General features: G+C 40.9%; 1 long non-coding RNA gene across 1 annotated transcript; it reads right to left on the bottom strand.

The window, feature by feature from the left end:
- Nucleotides 1-5,982: 5,982 nt before the first annotated feature.
- On the bottom strand, nt 5,983-7,266 carry LOC309699664. Its single transcript, XR_014274431.1, has 2 exons — nt 6,740-7,266; nt 5,983-6,088 (listed from the first exon to the last, which is right to left on the bottom strand). It is a non-coding gene; the product is annotated as an uncharacterized lncRNA (long non-coding RNA).
- Nucleotides 7,267-20,342: the final 13,076 nt, after the last annotated feature.

Genomic DNA, 20,342 nt, shown 5'->3' with positions numbered 1-20,342 from the left:
CGTTACCCGTTCTCATTCACTTATTCAGGATATTCACTGGAATTTCATTCTCTTTCTCTTTCTCTCTCTCTAAACAGGATGTTTGTGTCTCAGCGGGGACGCAGTAGACCAGTGGAAAGCTGATGATCTGATAGCCTCACCGTGGAGTGTCTAGCTTCCCCAATGATGTGACAGATTAACTGGGATTTAGGGCTTCTATTTGGATTCCCCACTAAACCAACACACTGAAAGAGACAGCAAAACACAGGAGGTCGTGCAACCGACAGCGTGTGTTGAGAGTGAGGCACCCCCCTCCCCGTGTGATATTTCACATTGCTTCTCAGCCTCACGTGTCATACCCAAGCAGGCTCACACTCTGTGTAAAAAAAGAAAGAAAGTAAATGTTCAAAGAGATCTCAGGATGTCATACTTCTTATCTACAGGAGGTGATCTCTGATTTGTTTGGGTGCTAAAGATCAAGTGCGGTAAAGAATGTTAGCGCTGTTATATATTATGACCAATAATACAAAGATGAATACAGTCGTAGGTGATATAATAAGACTCGGGAGACTTGAGTTTCCGTGTATTGTGTTGGTGTGCGTGTGAACAAACTCCAGTTAATGTTAGATGCCTGCCTGGGCAGTGATTTGGTAGCACAGGATCTGAATCATGAGTACAAGCTATTTCATGGCAAAACAATGTTGCCCAGTGTGAGTTATCAAAGCACGACTTAGAAGAGAGGGGAAACCTGAGGTGGGGCAAGACTGACATTTTTTTCCTTTCCTGTGCTTTTGCAGAGTCTTAATTGTTTCATATAAAGTGACAAATGCAAAAAGCAGAGTTACTTTTACTGAACTGGGAATAACTTAATGTAAAATACAAAAATATATGCTATGGTTACACTCATATCCTAACAGCATATTCTGTCCTCGTATTTTATTAATAGTCTGCATGACTTTTCCTGTAGAAAAAGATGTTTTCGTGGAACAGTTGTGGGCATTTCCTGTGAGACACAACAAGCTCAAATAAAAACACAGGAGTGGAAATTTGTATGTGGTTCTGCCCTGTCCCCTTTTAGTGCTGCTCCACCCTCTGACTCCCATATCACTCTCCGTTTCACAGAAAGTCTCCAAACCACGTTTCCTCAGATTTACCATTTTTGGCCCCAACTTATTTCATTAGTAGCTCAGCAGCTGAGTTGACTTGAAACATTTCATCTTTTTTTAAAAGGCATCGTTTTTCAGGTAGTTAATGTGCAACATTACCAAATGATGCCCGTTGCACTAAAGCGTCAACAAAATTCTATTTTAACCCAGAAGAAGGATCAAAGCAGGTCAAACATCTCCCATCTGACTGACACAAGTGATTCTCTGTTTGCAGGATTTCCGTTCGTGTTATTTTTTCAAAATATGTACAAGAACCTGAGTGTGAATTAGGGCGGTAAGTGGTGTCATTAAGTCACTGACGCCCAGACACATAGGCCTTTCACTCTGAAGACCCACTGGTGTGTGTACACACAAGTCCCATAGATACAGCACACAACCTGTCTACTGTTCCCAATCCACAGTTAATCTGCGATCGTAACCAGCTGCCTTTTACTGGCTCACAGTCATATGAGTGGATACAGGCTGTTTGAAATGTTACGCCATTACTTAACGGTCGCTGGTTTGCTACTGTAGATCACATAAGTCACTCAATCTTGCTCCATGGAAATTGTTCATATTCCTTATTGATTTTTTAAATAGCATTTTTCAGTTTATATTTATATGTGTTTGCAATGATCATACTTAACGAACAACCTAAACTAAAGTAGGAAAACCTGTCCCAGTAGCCTGTGCCCGTCTCTATTCTGATTGTTAACAAAAGTGGTGTGGTAATTTTCCACGATGACTGTTTTCCCTTAAACGGTTTACGGCTATATTGGAAGTAAAATGTTCCAAGACAACAAGAATGCCAAGTGAGCGAGTGCCTTTGTGGTGACGGTCTCAGAGAACTGGCAGTCCACTGAGAGGTCAGGTCTTTATCTTTTGGCATGTGTCCACAAAAAACAAGACACAAAAAAATCCATTGGGTTGAGAATTGCAGAGGAAACAAAGAGGCCCAACCTCTTTAGAAATGCAAGTTTCCCTGTTTTTATTCGTCTCACCTTGATAAGCCTTTGCTCTGATGAGCACCTCAGCAGTATGATAAGGTGCAGAACCAAGATGGGAACTGTAGCAGTACAGCAGGCTGAAATATGGGTGCTGGAGACAAGTTCAAAACCTACAAACACAAGATAAATTGCCCTTCTTATTTGCGACTGCTAGCTTTTCATAACAATTTAGAGATCTTATCTAGAAGACAATGTTTTAAGAAGTGTGTGCATGTGTGTGTGTTTCCAGAATGGTGGCTTGTAAAGGTGACGGCTGTGTTGGAGACATATGTCTACTTTCCTGTGGTTTGATTGTTTTACTTTAGCCTCCAGGGAAAATGGTCCAGAGGTCCAAGGCGAGGGCAAGGTCGTGGCAGTTGTGCATTGTGCAAGGTTTGTGCGTGTCTGCATGTGTGTGTGTTTGTGCATGTCTGTGCAAATGTCAGATTTACTTTACCTCAGTCAGAGACGTTGTGGAGACATTGGCTTTATGGCTTTCCTGTAGGAAAGGATGATCTCACAAAGCAGGCAAATCTTTAGTGCTTATACAGCAGCCGCACAAAGCTTATACAGAACTGGATCTGACACACTGCTGCTGGATCTACCGTTTGCAGAGCAGTTCATTTATTTTAACAGCACATTCTCCCCGGGCAACTCCAGTACACCTCTTCCACCCTCATTCCTCTTGCTTGTTCCTTTCAGCCTTCATCAATAAACAAACTGTGACGATCACAGCCACATTTTCTCAACATGCCATTGTTAGACCCTCTCAGAAACCACCAGAGCTCCCACAGCACACTCGCAGGGAGAAGATGACAGATGTGGCATGACTGGCTGGCTGGATGGGAGGTGGAGCAGACTGCTGTGATCTCAACAGTGTGATGGACCATCATGTGTTGGAATCATAAACAAAGGTAGACTTCTGAACCGCTGTGTGCCTTCTTGGAAATGTGTATGTGTCACCAGATGAACTGCAGCAACATGTGCCCCGCAGACGGCCCGAGCTTTTGTAACACATTTAGTATACAGTGGCTGAAAACATCATTACTCATCACTGTGTTCAATCTGAGGAATTTGAACATTTCAAACCTGTGTGCCAGTGAAAGCATGTTGACCAGGAACTAAAATTCAGTGCTTTACTTAAATGAAAGAGTCGCAGTAATGTGTGATTTGATTGTAATTATACTTATGCAATCAAATATATCTATCTACACTCAGTTAACTTACTATAATGTCAAAATTTAATAAATTAGAGTGACTGGTTTCAGTTTGATGTCGATGGGAAAACTTTTTTTTAAAAAGGTCGGACAACTAAAACAAGGTAGTTGCAGTAGGCTAACGTTAGTTTTTAAAAAAGAACTTACTTCCAGATGTTTCTTTAGGTTGGAGGTGGAGTCTTTTGACGCTGAGAGCAGCAGGTTGCTGACAAACAGACTTTGCATTGCACGGTCAGATTTCACCCATCCCTTTCTTCTTTAAATATGAAGTGGTGTTGGAGTTTCTAAGTAAGAAATCTATTCCTGCCCGTGCACTGCTGGCTCTGTTGTGCTGGCTCCGGGTCCACCGTGTAACTGACACCACCGACATTAACAGGACGCTTACATTAGAGCATCTTATTGCATGTTTTGTTTGGATTTCCGGCAATGCATTTAATTACCAAAATTAGAGAGGCCATAGGCAAACATATGAAACAGGAAAAGACCACCGTGTAATCCAATTATTTCAACAAAGTAACTGTATTCTAATTATCACCTATTTAAACGGTAACTGTAGCAAAATACAGTTACTTATATTTTGTATTTTAAATCCGTAACGCCGGTACATGTATTCCGTTACTCCCCAACACTATGTGAGGCAACAGTGCTAACACCATTGTACCAGGCTGCATGACAAAAACATGCTTAAAAAACAAGTTTTTTTGAAGCTTAACATAAACGGGTGGAAAAACACTGATGCATTGCCTGGGCAAATAACTCAAAAGTAACTCTTCTCAGTAACCAAACTTTTAAAACTGAATTATAATCATTACTCCTTAGTAGAGTCAGATAATTTGTGTTGGAATGAAATGGATGTGATATTCAGGCCCTTAGTACGGTGGCTGGGAAGTGCAAATCGCAACAAATTAAAAAACCGCAACAAATAAAAAACAAACCACAACAAAATACAAAAAGCCCACAACAAATTACAAAAAGCCCACAACAAAATACAAAAAGCCCACAACAAATTACAAAAAGCCCACAACAAAATACAAAAAGCCCACAACAAATTACAAAAAGCCCACAACAAATTACAAAAAGCCCACAACAAAATACAAAAAGCCCACAACAAATTACAAAAAGCCCACAACAAAATACAAAAAGCCCACAACAAATTACAAAAAGCCCACAACAAAATACAAAAAGCCCACAACAAATTACAAAAAGCCCACAACAAATTAAAAATCCTTGACGGAAAGGGATTGTCTGAAATACCGGAAGTGACACAAGCGTGATGTCACGAGAGGGGGCGTGGTCAGGGTTTTTGGTTGAGGCGCCACATTTCTGGGCCGAACAAAGCGCTAGCGAAAGAGCGAAAGTACACGGATAACACCAGCTATGGTTCGTACTTGCTGTGCGGTCGGTTGTAAAGTTAGATCGCACGACCGGCAAGGGAATAAGGTTGAAAATGGTTTATCTTTTCATTCTTTCCCCACCTGGAAGCAACATGAGGCAGCTCATGTATCGGATGTTACCAAACGAAGGCGTCTAGCCTGGATAGCAGCTGTGAGACGAGCTGATATCCAATTCTCTTCCATCTCCAAATATCTGTTGGTGCTCCAGACATTTTCATTCCGGTAAGTTCTAAATATGTTCATATCTTTATAGCCTATTAGTTTTATTTTCGATGCACTCTGAGGTCATAGAAAATTAGAAAAAAACATCCTACTGAGTGATTTTGCAGAACTACCTTCTATTTATAGAGTTACTAATTATTTGGCATTATTGCAGCAAACCAGCCCATGAAATGGATGAAACATCGTGACTGAGTTCCAGCGCTACACAAGGGACCTGCTTCAAACATACCACCATGCCAATCAGATTACTTCTTCCATGTGAGGGTGAAGAGGTGACCCTTCTGGATAAGATGGTGAAGGTTTGCTGCCGTTTTGGTGAACAGTGTGGTAGTAAAACCAGGGGAAAATGAAACTTGCTCCTGTTAAATATTCTTTAGTCTTGTGCTGTATAAATAGCGGTAATTTTTCAGAACATAAATTGAAGTAATTGATAGTAAATAAAGTAACGTTAGTAGTGGGTGATATCGTGTAAATGCTGTCATGATTTTGTGTAAACATTTTGTCCTTTATAAACTATGACATGGATTCTACATTGTAACTGATGTGATGTTCTGTAAGGTGGTTTTAATAAAAAAAAAAAAGAGCAAAACTTAGTTTGTTTCTTTATTCAACTTTTGAACAGTGGTACTCAGTCAGTACATATTCAGTAAATGCAAATTATTTACACGGCAGTGCACTTCAGGCATAAATCTAGACCCTTATATAAAACATTATGGGTCATTCCCACAACCCACAGCTTTACTGTGTTCCAGCAAAGATTCCAATAGCAGTGACAACTCCTCCACAGTAGCAGGTGGGATTTTTCTTTTTTGAGGACGGCTCCTTTTACCTGTCACTACAGATGGTCTGTTTAGGTTTTGATTGAGAGCAGTTTTTGGTCAGCTGAAGAGGAGAAGTCCATCTTATGGCCAACCTCTGGCTGTATCTTGGTCATATTACCCAGAAAACCCCAGTATGCAGGTTCATCTGTAACAGTCCTTGTGCCACAGATCTGCACTGTTGCTTCTACATTAAACAGAAGAGCAGCGCCATGGATGCAGGTCTCCAGGACTCCGGCCATACAGGTGCAGTGGGCGGCTTCAACCTTCCCTGTGATGCTCACAATGACCCAATGCTGGTTCATTCAGTCTTTGAGAGTGCAGTACCTGAAACATACAAAGTTAATTTAAAGACAAGGACTCTAATGAGCCAAGGCCGACATAAATTTGTTTTATCTACTTTCAAATCCATTTTATCATAAATGTAACAAAGTATTTAGAAAGTTAGCACATACATGTAATTTTCCATTTTTTTATGTATCCATCTATAGAACGCTGCATGTTATATTCCAAATCTGCCTGTTCTCTTTCAGAAACCTGCCTTCAGAAAATGAACCTAAAGTATGTAATGCAAGGATGTCATCACTTTCAAGATGGAGAAAGCATAAAGTTTGACTTTAGGTGACAATTATGTCTACATTTATGTTGGAAGTGATAGCAGAGCTGTACGTTTGAATTTGTTTCCAAAATCCCTCATTTAGATGGAAGCTAGCGAGCTAACTTCCTGCTAATTTCTAACTCTGTTAAATGTCATATATTCCGTTTCGTTTTCATGGATGCTAAACTCAATTGTTACACATGGTAGAGCAGAACGCTGATAATTTTATTACAGATGAAAGACTTTAGACAGTTTTTCAACTCTCAGTAATGCCACAGTGATCCTGTGATTTATGGACCTGCAGCAGCGTTTGAGCCCATGCTAGTGACGTCAGACTTAAAGACCGGATAAAGAGTGATATGAACATATCTATAACTTACGGGAATGAAAATGTCTGGAGCACCAACAGATATTTGGAGATGGAAGAGAACTGGATATCAGCTCGTCTCACAGCTGCTATCCAGGCTAGACGCCTTCGTTTGGTAACATCCGATACATGAGCTGCCTCATGTTGCTTCCAGGTGGGGAAAGAATGAAAAGATAAACCATTTTCAACCTTATTCCCTTGCCGGTCGTGCGATCTAACTTTACAACCGACCGCACAGCAAGTACGAACCATAGCTGGTGTTATCCGTGTACTTTCGCTCTTTCGCTAGCGCTTTGTTCGGCCCAGAAATGTGGCGCCTCAACCAAAAACCCTGACCACGCCCCCTCTCGTGACATCACGCTTGTGTCACTTCCGGTATTTCAGACAATCCCTTTCCGTCAAGGATTTTTAATTTGTTGTGGGCTTTTTGTATTTTGTTGTGGGCTTTTTGTAATTTGTTGTGGGCTTTTTGTATTTTGTTGTGGTTTGTTTTTTATTTGTTGCGGTTTTTTAATTTGTTGCGATTTGCACTTCCCAGCCACCGTACCTTAGGCACTATTGCAACAAAACTGTCATGCACCCTTGGTTGGTTGTGTCTACACTGTGTCTGCAGTTTTTGTACTGACATGTGGGTTCTATGATGGGTTCACTATTTGTAGTTTTGCTTTTCTGTGTTTGTGTTCTTGATTGAGATCTTTTTGAGTTTTGCATGGTGAATGTTTGCTGTTTTTTTTTTTAATGATTTTATTCTCAGTTTAGTTGTTGCCACCCTTGAAATCTACTTTCTGTTTGTGGTTGAGGCTGTGGTTTCTATTTGATTCCTTGAGCTTCAGCCTATGCGTTTCCCTGTCAAGTTACTTCCTGTCATTTTTCTAATGTGTCTTGTATTTATTTTTACTTGTGTGTCATTACATTAGTCAGTGCTCCACTTCCTTCATTACCTGTTGTATATTTAAAGCGTCAGTTGGTAAGTGCTCTCAGCCAGAGCGTCTGTTTACCGCAACTTTGTGAGTTCCTGTTTATTGCCCCATTTTTCTTTTTTGTTATTGTTTTCTCTTCTTTTGACCATAATAATGAAGGTTGGTTTATCAGTCTTTAAACCTGTTCTGTGAGTGCTTCCTCTGGTTGTTTTCCTGCTCCCTGTTTTAAACTTTCATGAAAACTGATATGATCCTGTAATGTCCTAGTGTTTTATGCATTACATTAAATCCACAGTTCATTGCTGCATTTATGTGACCTCTGGAAATCCCTTCTCTGGGCCTGAACTCATTTAAGGTGAACTGGGGGGATTACTTCAGTAAGACAATATGAAGCCACTTTGTAAATGGGTTACTCCAGCATGGATCTCTAGGAAAACAGTCTTGCTATAAAAACAGCCTGTCTTGCAGTCTGTTTTTATTTTTATTTTAAAAACCATGCAAACATTTTAAGTATCATGGCTGTTTTGGTATGACAAAGGGTTTCTAAGTAAAAGTATGTTAGAGGGGTAATAATTATTCTTTACAAGCAGGTCTACCAGGTAAACATTTGATGATTTGTATTCCTCACATGCAGATTTTGGGAAGGTTACATGGTCAAGTCAACCTTTGTTGGGCCCTTAGTCGGTTATCACAGTGGGCCTGTCTAATGAGATGTGAAGTGTGTGTTTTAGCCTTTATTTTGTCCGGCATGTCCCTGGAGCCAGAGAGCTTTAGGATTGCTGTGTCCGATGGCCAACCTGTCTTATTGTTGTTGCTGGTTGAGTGGTCACCATGGCAGCCTTTACTACCTCTGCAGATCTCTATCGAGCCTTTCTTTATGTGAACCATCGCTATGTCACACAGACCACAGAGCCCACTGTCAGCGAGAGACTGGTACCCTGGCTGAACACCATTCACACAGTAATTCATTCACAAACATGCACCATTCATCTCAAACAGTGACTATGGCAAGGTCACGTTCTGTCAGAATGCCCCTGAGCATGTCCACATAGTCCAGCCCCATATATGAAAGGGTTTTGCTGTTTAATTTATCAGCACTATAGGAAGCTCCTTATAGTTAGTGGCTTACCTTGAAATCTCTGAAAAATTCAAGAGTTATATACAGAACACAATGAACTTTAGTTAAAAAGCTAAGAGATCAGAGCAAAATGTGTCTGCAGAGTGTTTTTTTATAGCAATAGAAAGTATTTGAAATGTCTGTTAATGTAGTAACCATATCTGAAGAGCAATTTGATCAGCTGAACCAACATAACTTCATTTTCCTCATTTACATTTTATAATATTTAAAAAATGTAAGACTTTTTTGTCCATCCATCCATCTTCATCCGCTTTGTCCGGGGCCGGGTCGCGGGGGCAGCAGCCTAAGCAAAGAGGCCCAGACCTCCCTCTCCCCAGCCACCTCCTCCAGCTTATCCGGGGGAATACCAAGGCGTTCCCAGGCCAGCCGAGAGATATAATCTCTCCAGCGTGTCCTGGGTCTGCCCCGGGGCCTCCTCCCGGTGGGACATGCCTGGAACACCTCACCCAGGAGGCGCCCAGGGGGCATCCTTGTCAGATGCCCGAACCACCTCAGCTGGCTCCTTTCGATGTGGAGCAGCAGCTGCTCTACTCTGAGCCCCTCCCGGATGGCCGAACTTCTCACCCTATCTCTAAGGGAGAGGCCAGCCACCCTTCGGAGGAAGCTCATTTCTGCCGCTTGTATCCGCGATCTCGTTCTTTCGGTCACTACCCACAGCTCGTAGCCATAGGTGAGGGTAGGGACGTAGATCGACCGGTAAATTGAGAGCTTCGCTTTTACACTCAGCTCCCTCTTCACCACGACGGACCGGTGCAGCGTCCGCATTACTGCAGCTGCAGCCCCAATCCGTCTGTCGATCTCCGGCTCCCTTCTCCCATCACTCGCGAACAAGACCCCGAGATACTTGAACTCCTCCACTTGGGGCAGGAACTCATCCCCGACCCGGAGTGGGCACTCCACCCTTTTCCGGCTGAGAACCATGGCCTCAGATTTGGAGGTGCTGATCCTCATTCCCGCTGCTTCACACTCGGCTGCGAACCGTTCCAGTGCGAGCTGGAGGCCCTCACCCGAAGACTTTTTTGTATTATACAAAAAATTTAAACTTGTAATTGTGCATTAACATGCTATACAACAACTGACATGCTGAAAAATTAGTTATTAATTTTGTTACACCGTACTTTAACAAATTTACCAGTTTGTCGTGGTTAAGAGAGAGCTGAGTGTAAAAGCGAAGCTCTCGATTACTTGTCGATCTATGTCCCTACCCTCAGCTATGGTCACGAGCTGTGGGTAGTCACCGAAAGAACGAGATCGCGGATACAAGCGGGGAAAATGAACTTCCTCCGAAGGGTGACTGGCCCAGTGAGAGGCGCGAGTAGTTTGGCCATCCAGGAGGGACTGAGAGTAGAGCCGCTGCTTCTCCACATCGAATGGAGCCAGTCGAGGTGGTTCAGGCATCTGACTAGGATGCCTCCTGGGTGAGGTGTTCTGGGCATGTCCCACAGGGTGCAGGCCCTGGGGCAGACCCAGCACATGCATGGAGAGATTATACCTCTCAGCTGCCCTGCGAACACCTTGTTATATCCCCGGACAAGCTGAAGGAGGTCTGGGCTTCTCTACTTAGGTTACTGCACCCGCAACCCGGGCCCGGACAAGTGAAAAAAAATGGATGGATGGATGAATTTTGTTACCCTTTTTGCAAGTAAGAGGAGAAAACAAATGCCAAACTGAGTAGCTAGTGCTAGCTTAGCTTGACTTTGCTAGAAAAACTAACATATTGTGACAAGCTAATACTTTCTTATATTCCTACTATTGTATACTGATGAAAAGAAAGAGTTGTGTCCTAGCCTGTCACAGTATATATTTTAAATCTTATTTAATGCCTTAAAAAAATGTAATTTAGAAAAACAATGTGGACACAGCTGTGGGCGTGTGGTGCTCTGCAGCCACAAGATAAGATACAAATCAAACTAAGAAATCGTAAACTTTTTAAGCTAGTTAGCAGGTGGTTAGCTTGACTTAGCAGAAAGAATGGAAACAAGACCAAAGAGCCAGCCTCTGTAGAAAGATAACGCAATACAGAACTTTTATGTAATGTATGCAACATTTGTTAAATACATTTTTGATGAAAATTGAGAAAAAACAAAACGATATAGTGACAAGCAAATACTTATTTACGTACTTACTTTTATATACTGATGAAAAGAAAGTGTTTTGCCCTTTTGTACCACGTAACAAATTTTATACCTTGTTTAAGTCTAGGTGTGTTGCAGGCATAAGATAAGATACAAATACAACTCTCTATAAGAAAACTGAGCATATCAACATTTTAAAAGTAAAAAGTAGTAAAAAGTTAAAAGTAAAAAGTTTCAAGTGACCACATTTAGTTTAGTGGAAGCAGCTGGAAGATGCATATGCTGATGTCACACAGACATGGACATGGTCTAATTCTGACCCTGCCACTCAGATGCTGAAATCGAGACTTATCAGGCCAGGCAACATTTTTTCTGATATGCTTTCTGCAGTTTCGGTGAGTCCACGTGAACTACAGGCACCGTGCCACTTCAAAGTCACTGAAATCACCTTTTCACTCCAACATGTGTACCTAATGAATTGGCCATTGAGTGTATGTGTATCTACTGTTGTATAATTTAGCTTTGTTTATGAATTTAGATCTGCACTGTTCGTGAGGTCGGATCTGTGTACCACTTTGTGCTACTAGTTAAAGGACAGGGAGGGGAAAGCATGCACGTGCTCGTCTTTCAAAGGTCTGAGTGATTCTAAATCTGCACTGATGGCATTTGTAGATTGAGCCTGGTATGCTTCTGTCAGTGGGTTAGTTCTTTCTCAGGCTTCTGCTGCCTTTCTTTTTAGGAACTGAGAGTGTGGGGTTCGGTAAAGGGTTTCTCTGCACTTGGGAAGATTGCTGGTAATGGTGGATGTGGGGGTAGCGGATAGTGTCTGATTGGGGTCAGCGGTACATGTGTGGAGCAGACACACTGGGCTCATCTCAAGGGAAATGCACCTTTGACATCATCGTAAAGAACAGCAGCCGTAAAAATAACAGGCGGTGAAAATAAACCTGAAAAAACAGGATGCATAATTCCTGAATGTAAAGGATGCATATTTTCTTCTGCATGACGGCCTCTTAAATGTTTGTGTTTGACAAATAGTCATGAAAACCACATGAAAACGGAGTACGGAAACACATACACACAAAAGTAATTAGACGCAGACATGCATCATGCCTACAGAAAAACTCATTCGTCTTACACACATGCACGCACACACAGAGGATTCTTTCCCAGACATTAGAGAAGCAGTTCTGAGAAAATTGGGCATGACTGTTTACATGAGAGGGGTCCAAGTTATTTTTACCATTTTTTTCTGGCAAATAGTTTGAAGTTTAGTGTTTAGAGCCTTGAAGAATATAAATAACATCATAAAGATCTTGACATGTGAAGTCGCAGGCTTATTGTGTGAGAAAATAGATGGTGACATTTCAAAGTTGGGGGTGGGGCGGGGGCTGGACGATGAGAAGTTGAGATATGGAGCTGTGTTTACATGCACTCAATGTTATTTTGAGGTCCACAGCTTTTTCATTGTGTTTTACTGCGAATCTTGAGAGTTTAAGTCATGCAGCTGTTTCTGAACATGAATTTTGCAACACAAGAGATCTCAACCTCCTGTCTCAGATCAGTTTTTTTTTCACACTTTTCCAAAGTGCACAGCAAGAAGGGTGTGTTTGCGTGTTTGTGTATGTGAGAGTGTGAACCAAGAAGGGCTGACTGAGGATTTCTAGCTGATAATTCCTCTGCCTTCCTCCCCCCTGACAACTGATTACAAGCAGGATGAAGTCTTTGTCAAATCACACGTCGCTTTATCTTCCCATATCCTACGTTCATATCTTCCTGCACCTGTGTGTGTGTGTGTGTGTGTGTGTTTATGTATATAAAAGAGAGACTTTGATGGAATCTTAATGTAATGTAACTGTGCCAGTTAACAAAGCTAACTTACCGCTAAATATGTACATCCATCTGTCCTCCAATTATTATTCCAGCTGTGCGTCCTTTGATGGAACTATTTTGAGCTAAATGCAGATAAGAACGTTATCTAAAAGAAGCAGTATGGCTGTATCTCAGACAGGCAGTCACCTTGTGTCCTTAAAGATTTCAGACCTCTGCTGATAACCCACCAGCAGCACCAGTCCTCCAGATACACTATCAGCCCTCAGAACTCTACTCACAGCCTCCAACAGTGAGGTAACATGATTCACGAAAGAAAATATGTGATGGTACTCAGTATCCAGATAATGTTAAAATCATGTGGGCTGAGCAGAATCAAACAGGGGGTTTTGTTGTTATTGCTGTAATTTTCTGTTTGGATCCGCTAAGTGCAAATAGAATATTTTTACTCCGGGGAAATCAAAGGAATAATACCTCAATTTTTGTGCATATTCGATAATGAAATTTAAAAAAAAAACACTAAACCCCAAAAGAGAGAATGCATTTATGTTTTAGTAATAAGTAACCAAGCGAGTGAGGTAAACAGAGAGGATGTTTTAAAATAAAACCAAGTAAAAGTTGCAAAAAACTGTAAACAGATCCATTTCTCTTAGAACCATCAGTCGCTTCAATCGACACCAGCAGAGTTTTTTTTTAATCTGTCAGGAATTGAAAGGAAGTCACTGATGTAGTCTGAGGTGATCTGGAAAGTGATTTGAAAATCAGAATAAATAATTTTGCCTCTAAGCAGTAGAGCTGCTTTCATTTTAATATTTGTGATCATTAGTTTGGTTGCAGCTGTGCAATCTTGATCTGTGGTTTGTTTCCACCATGGATGTCATAATGCAATAATAAAGACAAATGTAAACAAAAAGTGTGGGTGAGTCTTCACTTTTGTTGTGTGAGAAGATGCTTTAAGTGTTATAAGGCTTTTGATGTTTAAATTTTGATGAATTTAAAGGATTCCAGACTCAAGATTGAAGGCTCTCTATGGTCATTACAAATAAAAACTTAAATAGGATAAATATACTGACACATTATAAATAAAAATACAATAATTAAACACAAGTTAGTAACATGTATTAAATAGTAAACATGTTTATGTATATACACACACCCGCACATATAAATACGTATATATATATATATACGTATATACATACATATACATATATACATATACATACATATATACATATACATATACATACAATACAACATTTGTAATTTATTTTATCAACTTTCCTTCTGACGATGCTGTCTGTGTTGAGCGCTCAGTGAATCTGCGTTCGACTACTCCGCCTAGGCTGCACTGTCGAGCGCAGATCCACTGAGCGTTCAACACAGACAGCATCATCAGAAGGAAGAGCGCAGGGCAAGCTAGCGAGACAGAAGTTAAGCTCTCCTTGCAACATGGCAAATTGAACCTCCCCCACCCTCATTCAGATCTGGCGTTTGGAATTATTTTGGTTTTCATGTGATGTATGACCCTGAAGGTAAGCGCGTCATGGACTGAAGTAAAACAGTATGTTGGATGTGCCAGCAATGCTCAATTACATGGGTGGGAACTAGTGTGTTAGCGCAGTTAGCTCGTTAACGTGTTGGCCGTCTAGCCCCATGCACGGGGCGATCGGCGGTAGCTCGTTAACGGAGATTTGCCGTGTTGTGGCGTTAATGTCATTTCAACGAGATTAACGCTGACAGCACTAGAGGGAACACAACGAATATGACTGCACATTTACGCCGACATCATCCTAGTGCAAAGACAAGTGGAAGCAGACAAAAACAACAAGCAGCATGCTACAAACTTTACCCGAGTCATTTAGACAGCCGTTAGCACATGATTCTCCTTATGGGGACCTGATATGTTTAATATTGTGGCGAGCTCAGACAAGGAGGAGACGGAGGTATCGTTTGGTCTTGCTTCCCGTGAGCTAGCCAGGGAGCACAGCCGTTTATTGACATCTGCAGAAGAACACTGCCGCTAGCTAACTGCTCAGCGCGGCAACCGCACAGCAACAACAACAACAACACACAGGGCGCCCTCTGACCCCGGAAGGACACACCGTCGCAGCGAGAGGGCGTCACCCGTCACTATGGCAACATAAACAAAACATAACTGTACAAACAGAACCCCGAACAGCCCTGACCCGCTACAATATGCTGCTGAGAATATAGCCCAGAAGAAGCGTATAGTATAGCTTTTATTTTGGAAAGAGCCATTTCTCTGTAATAAACTCTTTTTTCCAAAGATGAGTGATTCCTCAATCAGATACAGGGCTTGCAAAATCGCTAGCCCGATGTCCCGGGGCTAGCGATTTTTCCAGTCGGGCTACCAAAATCTATCTCTGCCCTGCCCGTCGGGCTATTGTAGGAAGGAAAAATATATGTCAATGCTTTTGCATTCTTTCAGAAATGTAGCTGGGTAATTATGTCATTGGCATCGGTGAGCCACTGTCAATATGTGACATATTGAAATCGCGTTTGAATTTGCGCTTGTTTTTTGCTTTCACTTTGCAATCGTGCGAACTGTGTATAGAGAGCGACAGCACTGATTGGTGAGTGATGATAATTTGCGCACCAATTCCTCTGACATCGTTTTATTAATCGTTAGCTTACTATGCAAACATGACAAGTGAAATCTCCCGCAGCTTAAACATGTGAGAGGTTGATCGCGCAGAGAATCGCTGAGCTTATGTGAGTGCGCGTGTAAAAGCAGCAGGATATATATTTGACTACGATGACCTTCACAGACAGATATATATTTTAGTTCTGCTGAGCCAAATAAGACAGGTCAGGGTGAAGAAGTGACAGCCAAGGAAAAGCTTACCACAAAACGGAGAAGTTATGACAAATCAGACTATAAGGCAAAAAGAAAGTGCAGCTTTATGGTTTCATGGACAAAATAATTTCTGTGGCTGTGATATGATGAGCTAAATAACCAGGGCTGCACATAAGTGGTCCGCAGGTGCGCATTCGCTGTCAAAATAAAAAACACGCACAAGGGTTAGGGTTAAATTTAAAAACTGTACTTTTGAGTTAAAATATATATTTATAATTTTAATAAATGACAAATTAAAAAGGCATGAACATTTTTTTTTGTATCGAAAAAATATCGAACCGTGACACCAAAGTATCGAACCGAACCGTGAATTTTGTGTATCGTTGCACCCCTAACATATATATATATATATATATATATATATATATATATATATATATATATATATATATATATATATATAAGTGGTCCAGTCAAAGTCCGAGTCTCAATTCAACTTAAACACTGATATGAGTTTAAAGAGGGATGTGCATAAAGAAATGCCTGCAATAACTTTCAGGTTATTGCTACTAAATGTGGTTCTACAAGTTACTGAGTCATGGAATCTACTTAGTTTTTCATAGACCGCACAGAGTCTTGTGAAAACCTTCTTTTCCTCATGACTGTGCATGTACAAGATTGTAAACTAAAGGTTTTTACATGGAATTCCCCAACGATAAATTTCAGTCAACATGTTTGCACATGTACATGCACACATAAAACTGTGAAAAAAAACTCATCCTTTCAACCTTTCAATGAATATTCATTTTGTGAATAATGTTACAGAGATCCTCTGCCAAATAGCTATAAGCAAAAAAGAAAAGAAAAGAAAAACATCTGTCAGATTTGCTAACCTCTCAACTGAAAGCAAAATGTTCCCATGATGAGAGAGTTCTAGAAAACAAATCTGCACCGCTTTGGCAAAATTCCAGCAACCAAACCCAAAACTGAAATTAATAAATGGGGGCTACACCAAATTAGTATATCCAGAGGTTCCTCCAAACAACATGTCACTATCCAGCCAAAAGTCTAGATTCCAAAACCCAAAGGCTGTGGTGACTGCCCCAGAGCTAACAGCTCAAACGCTCAATTTAGACATTTAGACATGTCACAACACTACTTGAATTTGAATACCTAAATTTGATTCATACCTATTAGTTATGATGTAGTTTGGCAATTTCACAAACCAAATGCCATCAGGTAAAAAAAAAAAAAGTCTGGCCATATCTTCTCTGCCCAAAAACTCAGACAAACACTGATGTAACCTTAGCCCCCGTCCTCAGACAGATACTTGTGGTGGATACTTCCACCAAAAAGCAGACAGAAACTGGCAGCCCTTTAGAAACGAAGGAAAAGTTTTGTCTTTACTAACATTCTCTGTCACACTAAAGATAAATCAAACACTGGTCGGTCTCTTCTTGAGCTCAGTCCTTTCAGCCTGCCAAATGGTTGCATGGTTTATACAAACTGAAATTTGGCTATTTTCATCAACAACAGATGGATTTGCGAACCAAAGGAAAATAGAGTCTAATGCTGCTCTCTTCCAAACTTCAACCAAATGTAGTTATTAAAGAAGTTAAGGAAACCAATCTAATCAAATGTAACGCACACATTACATTTATTGTTACATATATCTGCATGGTGCCCATCAAAAGTTGGATTACGGTGGTACATCAGTTGTCATTTACTTATCGAGGACATAAAATATTCTCAAATTCATCGTTAATAAATAATAACAATGTGTGCATACTTAATATATGTACTGTAAATCTATGTATGTCTAATTTTGTAACAGAACATTTTTTTAGTGGGTGTGGGTAAACAGCAGGAGTGGAGGGCAGTGGGTCTACGGCCTAAGAGGCCTTCCTTTTCCACCACCACAGCTCCTTCTTCGCTCCCACTACACTTTGCATTCCCAAACATCTAACTCACCACTGGAGCTTGCGTCATTGTGCCCTGACTCACTCACTAATGTGCATGCATATGCACAATGCACACACACACAGCAGAGCAATGGCAAATTACTGGGCCTAGTTTTCAGGATCTGGTGACCTGAAGCATTTCCTCTTTCCAACACAGCACCAAAAATCTAGGAAGTGTGTATCCAACACCGAGCCAAGGCCTTTGGAGTGTTTTTCTTTGGTTATAAATGTGTTGTCAGAGTGTCTGTACATCTCTTGCTCTCAGGGTAAAGTCAACAGCTGTGGAGGTCATTCATTAATCTACCATCCCTGGGCTGACATTTGTAAGAGGGCCAGGCTGCCTGTAACCGCTCACTATCTGTGATATCACAGAGCCAGCGATACAGCGGGAATAAGAAGAAGCTGTCTGCTCGGCTGCACCTTGGCCTCCTGCTTTTTCTGTCTCTTACCATCTCTTCTTCTTTTCATCACTATTTGTTACGCTGTCGGTCTGAGTTAGCCAGAAGAGCCATTTTCCACCCTGTCCAATGCTACTCAAGCTCTTTCGATCCAGGAAAAACAAAGAATGTGAAAACAAAAAAATGGAAGTGATGGACACTTTGAAAAACAGAGCCATTCTTAGAAAAGAGAAAAAGGGAAAACAAAACAAAATAGCCCCCGCTTTCACTTCTTTTTTAGATGCTTTTAAAACATATCAAGGATGACTACCTTGCCTTGGAATAGGCTTATCGAGCAGCACAAGTCAAATCAATCTGTGACCGCAGAACAAGGCCTTGGATCCCGTCCTTAAACTTCACTGCAGTATATTCATGTGTAGTTTTGTATTTTTTTTACTTTCACTTTTAGGTCGAAATGACTGAAACGTAGTCACATTCAAAGTATATGTAACCTAAACAGACACACAAATTATGCTGGTTATAGGTTTAACATCGATCATGTTATTGACAAATGGCTGTATTTTATTGAAAGCTAAATGAAAAGCTAATTTTTTCCATGCGCTTATACTTTTCTCTTGTCATTTCTTTTTCTTCCCATAACTGTTATAACTGTTCACAACTCCTTGAGCGTTTTTTTGCCAGTTTTCTTTAGGTTTCAGTAGGTATACAACCACAGATCAGCAAATTTCTTACTGTTTTTAGGGCAGATTTCCTACGAGAGTGTTAACTTTCATAAACTTGAGTGAATTTATGCAGATAAAAATGCAGTGCAGTTAGTTTCCACATAAAGTGGGGGAACGTGGTCTCACTACTATTTATCCGTCTTTACTTAACACTGAAAGCTTATGTTTGATTTGTTACAAATCAATAATGTCAGGAATTAAAATAGTCTCTCCATTGTTACACTATAGCAGGAAAAGTGGGGAAAGCACCATTCATTCCTCTGGTATACCTGTTTAGTTTCTCATTTATGCAAATATTCAATTGGCCAATCACATGGCAGCAAAGTAGCGCATTTTAGGAATTTGGGCACGGTAACGACAACCTGCCGAAGTTCTAACCAAGCATCAGATTAGAGAATAAAGGCAATTTGAGTGACTTTGAATATGGAATCAGTGATGATGCCAGTTGGACTGGTGTGAGTATTTCGAAAACTGTTGATGTACTGGGATTTTCTCACACAACCAGAGAACACTGAAACATCAGAGAACATCGAAAAAAAGAGAAAAAAAGAGGAAAAATCCAGTGGGCTGCAATTCTCTGGGTGAAAATGCCTCGTTGATGCCAGAGGTCAGGAGAGAATGGCCAGAGTCCATGAAGCTGATATGAAGGGAACACCGAGCCAAACAACCACTCATTACCACCAAGGTATGCAAAACAGCATCTCCGACTGCACAACACTGAACCCTGAAGCAGTAACAGGGAAAACCACACCACGAGTTCACACGTGCCCACCAATGTTAGGGAATAGAAGCTTGAAAAAATGTCGCTTGCTCTAATTTCAGAATTTGTTGTAAACAATATGAAACCATGGACCCATCCTGCCTTCTGTCAGCGGTTCAAGTTCACGATGGTGGTGTAATACTATCAGGGATATTTTGTTGGCACATTTTGTTACCTTGATATCAATGTCACTTTATAACCAGTGTACCCATCTTCTGACAAGCCATGCCACAGAGATCAAATAATCTCAAACTGGTTTCTTGAACATGACAATAAATTCACTCTACTGAAATGGGCTTGACAGACCTTTGGGATGTGGTGTAATGGACAGAAGGCAAAAGGAGGTCCAACCTGATACTAAGAAGGTACACTAAATAAAGTGGTTTTATGCAATAATGATAAGGCTTGCCATAGTGTTTTCTACCTTCTTACTTATGTCCAATTTCATTTTTGTTTTTTCCCTTTGAATGCTGTTCTGACTCCCTTCTGACTCATAATTAATAGTTAAAACCAAATGAAGAGTTGAAGGAAAATACCACCCTGCTGGCCAGGACTGATGAGACTGGGACAGTCAAAGCTGGAGAGTCAAAGTGAAAGGATGCTAGAAAGTTAGTACAGAACCTACTGTGGATATTAAGGAGGTCAACTTTACTACTTTTTAAGCAGACAAGGACATGAACCTTTGATTTTACATTGAGTATATCTCCTTTTTGGAACTCACAAATCCATCCCTAACCCTTTTCGCCAATATGGACCTTTCTGCAATGACCAAACTGTCAGAACTCCACAAGCTAGAGATGACACCCATGTACGTAATACCCCAGTATCTTATCTGTTCAGAGAAAGTGCATAAAAGGATAAGAAATTTGTAACTCTTCCTTTTCCATCCTTCCAGTTGGCTCCAATGGGAGAGGTCTGACCTATCTCACACTCCTAGAGCACTAAAGGGACTCAGTGATCCTTTATCTGAGCATGAAAAACAATGAGTGGA

Source organism: Aulonocara stuartgranti (assembly GCF_965226115.1).
Source record: "Aulonocara stuartgranti genome assembly, chromosome: 23".
Lineage (NCBI taxonomy): Eukaryota > Metazoa > Chordata > Actinopteri > Cichliformes > Cichlidae > Aulonocara > Aulonocara stuartgranti.
This window is presented reverse-complemented; position numbering and strand designations above follow the sequence as displayed.